Source organism: Delphinus delphis, chromosome 3, assembly GCF_949987515.2.
Source record: "Delphinus delphis chromosome 3, mDelDel1.2, whole genome shotgun sequence".
NCBI classification, from domain to species: Eukaryota; Metazoa; Chordata; class Mammalia; order Artiodactyla; family Delphinidae; genus Delphinus; species Delphinus delphis.
This window is the reverse complement of record NC_082685.1, coordinates 140,379,017-140,384,728: the sequence shown is the minus strand read 5'-3', so window position 1 is coordinate 140,384,728 and position 5,712 is coordinate 140,379,017. Positions and strand designations below refer to the sequence as shown.

The window sequence follows — 5,712 nt, the reverse complement described above, 5'->3', positions numbered from 1 at the left end:
TCTAGAAAACTCCTGGAAGAAAACATGAGAGTAAACCTTAGTGACCTTAATTTAGGCAATGGTTTCTTTGATATCACACCAAAAGCAAAGAAATAGCAGAAAAAAAATAGCTAAATTGGACTTCATCCAAATTAAAACTTTCTGTGCTGTAAATGATACAATCAAGAAAATAAAAAGATAACCCACAAAATGGGAGAAGATATTTGCAAATCATATGTCTGATAAGAGATTTGTATCCAGAATATATAAAGAACCCTGACAACCCAATACTATAAGGACAAATAGCTCAATTAAAAAGTAGGAAAAGAATATTGAATATACCTTTATCCTAAGAAAATATACAAATGGCCAATGTGCACATGAAAAGGTGCTCAACATCATTAGTCTGTAGGGAAATACCAGGCAAAACTACAATGAAATACCTATAACTTCAAACTAACTAGGATGATTATAATAAAAAAAGGTGGATAAGCAAGCTTAGTGAGAGGAGAGTGTTGGAGAGGTCTCTGAGCCCTGACGTTCCAGGATGATTTCATCAGGCATAAGGATCTTAGACCACAGAAAGATGAATGGAAACAGAGGCAAAAGTTTCAGCCAGTCTGCGGAGGCCAGTGCAAATACCCAGAGTATGAATCACTGATCAGACACTCTCCACGTGCCTTGTGGCCTGATGAGGGGCCAGGGCCTCAGAAACCAGAATATTCTTAGCCAGTTGATGGAGATGATGGTGCATTTGCTGTAGATCACTGAAGAACATATCATGCAGCTGATGACCAAGCACATGCAGCAGGACCTGGTGCTGGAAGAGCAGAGGCATAATCAGGCCAGCCAGGAGCAGGAAGCCCTCCTGGACCACTTAATATGCCAACTGGTCTACCTCCTGTAGTCTGGGGCCATGGGTGGCCTGGGACTCCAACTGCTTTGCCCTTCCCAGGACTCTAGGGGTGAAGTCAGAGGTGGGCAGTGGGCCCATCATCCAGGCAGCCTGACCAGCTAGTTCCTCAATGGAGTGATTTTGAAGCTGCATTTGCCAGCCATGACCTATTCAACTGTGGGATTGACATCTCTGCCTTGTACCATTCCAGCTTCTAGGGCTACAAGAACTGCCATGGAGACAAATACCATGAGGACAAGAACACTTTGGGTTTCATTAATCTTGGTACCAGTGAGAATAAGCTGTGCTTTGATCTGATTACTGAAATTTTGAATCACAGTGACATGAACTGCATTGAGGAGATCCTGCTGCAATATCCTGATTAGAGAGGGCAACCGTCCCTGGGAAGAAGTGGGCTCGTTCCTGACCTACTACTGCAAGACACCTGCCCAGCTGGATCCAGAAAACTTGGTTGTTCTAAATGGCTGCCACTCTGTCTTCTCCGTGCTGACCATGGTTCTGTGCGATTCAGGTGAGGCCTTTCTGACCCCTCACCACCTTCTATGGTGGCTTCCTCTTCAGCTCCCACCGGTATGTGAAAGTTGAGCTGATGCTTGTCCACCCAGACAGTGAGATCACCGGTGTGAACATCCATCCTTTCCAGCTCAAGTGTAGAAGGTGGAGCAAGCCCCACTTGAGGCTATGCTTAAGGGCAGTAAGGTCAGAGACCTTGTGTTAATTAACCCTCAGAATCCTCTGGGTGACCTCTACTCCTGGGACTCACTGAAGGAATACCTAGAATTTGCCAAGCAGTGCAACCTACGTGTCATTATAGATGAGATTTACATGCTATCTGTGTTGGATGAATACATGATATTTCACAGTGTTCTGGGCATGGAAAGTTTGCCTGGTTTCAACAGGGCCCATGTGATCTGAAGCACCAGTAAGGATTTTATCATTTCTGGCTTCTACTTTGGCACTCTGTATACCCACAACAAGGAGGTGGGCTCTGCTGTGAGCTCCTCTGGCTGCCTCTGCAGCGTTTCTGGCATCACCCAGCACAAACTGTGTTGGCTACTCCAGGACAGAGAACAGATTGACAAAGTGTATCCACCTGCTAACCCTCACAGGTACATCATTAACAAGTTGAAGGCACTGAAGATCCCCTTTCTCAATTGTGGCTCTGGCCCCTATATCTGGGTCAACTTGGAAAACTTCCTGGACCTGTGTGCATTGGAGGAAGAGCTGTTCCTCCATTGCTGCTTCCTGAACAATAAGCTGATATTGTCCCGTGGTGAGACCTACAAGTATTAGAAGCCTGAAATTTTCCACCTAATCATGGTGGATAAGCTCATCTGGCTAAAACACACTTCCCACATCAGTTCTATCAGGTGCTAGTGGAGCAGAAGCAGGATTTGATAGCGAAGCAGCTGGAGGATGCACAGAGGGAGTGAGCGCTCTGCCCTCCAGGCAGTCACTCCAGCCAGTCACAACGCTCAGGGATCCCTGCTATCAGCCTCTGGTCTAGAAGGCTGGGGCACTGAACTGGTGCTGTGACTGAGGAAACAATGGGCTCCTCCAGAAATGGGCTCATGTGACGCAGTCATCAACCTCCTTCAGCTGCGCATGTGTAATTTTTGGAAGCTTTGCATCTTTTTAGTCTCTGCTAGCCGTTGTGTGTGCAAAACATTTTTATGGGGTTGGGGTCGGAAAGCCTACAGGAATAAAGGGAACTCCCTGGGGCCCTATTTAGATGGGTGTATTTTTGTATTTGATGTCCTCTAAATTCTATATTCTCTTAAATTCCGGGCCTGCTCTATGTCTTGTTGATATTTTTCATAATCACCTTTGGGAGCTAGATGATTTTTTTGTCCTTCAAAAATTCTAAAGCAGGTTGAATGTGAAGAATAATGTCAGAGGTAGGCCAGAAAGGAAGGGAAAAAATGATCTCTAACTGAAGGAGCACATTCCAGGCGTTGGAGGCACTGTCCCATAGGATCCTGACAAGATCACACCATCCTTACCCATGAATGACTGAATGGCAGGGTGGGGATAGAATTCCAGAAGTTCCTGCTTCCAAACATCAGTTCTTTCCATTCTTGCCTTTTCAAAAGACTTCAAATGAATCTCTGTGGCAAGCCTGGGGTTTTCCTTTTCTATCTCTAGCGTTTTCAACTGTTCTAATCACACTGCTTGTGAGTTTCTCTGCAAAGCTTTTGCATATCTGAGCTTCAGGCCGAGCACTGATGCTGTGAGATGGGTGAGGCAGGGACCACCATCATTTTATAGATGATGAAAGGGCTTTTAGCACCAACTGGTGGCTTTGGTCAATCACTTCGGTTTGTGGCCATCTTCCCTCTCTTGAGTCTAGGTTTGGTGGTTCTTGTTCTTCAGTGACAATTTTCCTTTAAAAACATCAACAAAAAGCAGCATAACAACAAATCCCAATTCTTGAAGGGTTTTTTTTTTTTTAATACCAGAGAGTGTTCTTTAGAAATCGACTACAGCTAATAAAAACATAAAGGGAATTCATTGGAAAGATGAAGGAGCTATTGTGACCAGAGATGCTCTTGGGATCTCTGTTAACAGCAGCTAATAGCCTCATCAGGGAACGGTCCCTGGGATGGAAGCGTGGTGCCTTCCATGTAAGGGATAGCCTGTTTCTGTCTTCTGATCCACAGATTCAAGTAAGAGAGTGGAAAAAAAGAACATTTTCACATCTACACGCATCTCTCTCCATTATTTAGGTCTTTAGTTTCTCTCAGCAACGTTTTTCTAGATTTCAGTGTAAAAATCTTACATACACTTTGTTAAATTTATCACTATATTATGCTTTTCATGTTATTTTAAAAGTATTGTTTATTAATTCATTTTCTAATTATTTGTTGCTAGTATATTGAAATAACTGATGTTAGTATATTGTATCTTGTATCTATCAAGAACGTTGAAGGCTCTAAGGTTTTACCCACTTGCAAACTAACAGGTTTCACGAATGCTGACAGAAGGCATGAGAAGCCTGGGTCAGAGACAAATGACAACTTATTACTGACAGTAATAGCAGTAATCAGAGTATGACTTTTGCTTTGGTAGCCCAAGCCCTGCTTTCTACAGGGCAAAATGTGGAGGACCAAGTGATGCCTGCATAGGCAGTGGAGTGTGTTGCAGGAGAAGAGACCCACACGTAGGGAACCTGCTTCTTTTATAATCAGCAGTAAGCCTGCCTGAACTTTAGCTCTGAGAGAGCCATTATTTTTCCTATGCTGAATAATCATAGTCATAATTTTAGTTCAACAATCTTTGTTTTACAGGTAAGGATACTGAGCCCAGGGAGGAAACCCAAGCTTTTACATCCACTTCTTTTCTTCTTCTTTTTGTCCCCATGGTGCTTATTCTTGGTCAGTCTATTACCTCTTGTCTAGTTTATTGTCACAGATTCCCATATACTATGCCAATCTTCCTAAAGTTCTTCTTTGACTATTTGTTAATTACTTAATTAGTTAAGATGTTATTAATTCTTTAACAAATACATGTTGAACATTCTGTTTGTTTCACCCATGTTCCAGTCTCTGAAGTAAACATGACAGAGTTGTGCTGTTCATGCTGCATGAAGTTTATTTTTCACCTTCTGGTAAGGGAGACAGATGATAAATAAACAACAAAATGTATGTGTCACTGTGTGAGAAGGAAATATGTTAGGTAATGCTATGAAGAAAACTAAAGCAAAGTATAAAAGTATAGAATGGTGGTGTGGAAGGTGCTATTTTTGATTTATCCCAGCAGGTACAACAGTGAAGTGAGGGACCCAGGTAAGCAAAGATCTGAGGGGAAAGCACGGCAATAATGATGTACCAACCAACAAGTGCAAAGGCCCTGAGGCAGGAAAACCTTGATGTATTTGACAAAAAGCAAGAAGGACAGTGTGGCTGGAACAGAGCAAATCTGGTGACGACTGGTAGGAGATAAAGTCAGAAAACATACAGAATGGCCAGGTCATCAGAGTCCCATGCCCCAACCTGTTCAAATGTTTCCATATATTTCAATGAACAAAAGTCAGACTCCTTGATTGGGTAACCGAGGCTCCCCCCTGCCTATTTTTTTTTTTTACCTTTTCTAACTTTACTTTCATAGCCCCCTAACATGAATTCTTCACATCAGCCCAGCTAGTGTATTCATCAGACCCCAAGTTACTTTTCACAGCTCTGCTACTAGAACTTTTTTCCACTATACAACCTCTGACTATTGAAATTGGCAAGATAGGTCTAGTTCAAAAGTCCTGCTTGTCAGTGCCATGTATGAAGTTGTATCTCCACGTTAGACTTTATGTGTGTGTGTGCGTTTTGTCTTTTCTATAGTGCATTCCAAGCTCCTAGAGACTTGCTCATAGCACCTTTGTATCTCATTTATATCTGGTGTGGAGCCTTATAGATATTAAAATATGATTTAAAGGTTTTTTGATTGAAGAACCATATGTTTATAACTTTGGAAGACAAAAAGATTGCAAAGTTGCATCCTTTCATCTGAAGGATAAAACAGGGGAATGATAGAAATATACATTATAATTTATTTCTAGATTGTTAGTTAGCTGTTATTCAGTAAATACTTATATGAATGAGAAAATCTCATAGATGAATGCTCTAGGTTTTTCTCAAGTGTGGTAAATTCTCACATCCTTAAACAAAAAATACTTTTTAATCGCTTTTCATCTGGAGAATAGACTGTGTAAACTAAACCATCACTTATGAATCTCTCATTGTAAATAATGAAACTATAAAATTGTAGATGATATACATTAAAATAATAACATATTTATTATAATAATAATATATTATAATATTTGT

The 5,712-nt window shown here is 41.4% G+C and overlaps 1 pseudogene; it reads left to right on the top strand.

Moving 5' to 3' along the window:
• The first annotated feature begins 628 nt into the window (after positions 1-628).
• LOC132422276 (probable inactive 1-aminocyclopropane-1-carboxylate synthase-like protein 2 pseudogene) lies at positions 629-2,340 on the top strand (annotated as a pseudogene).
• Positions 2,341-5,712: the final 3,372 nt, after the last annotated feature.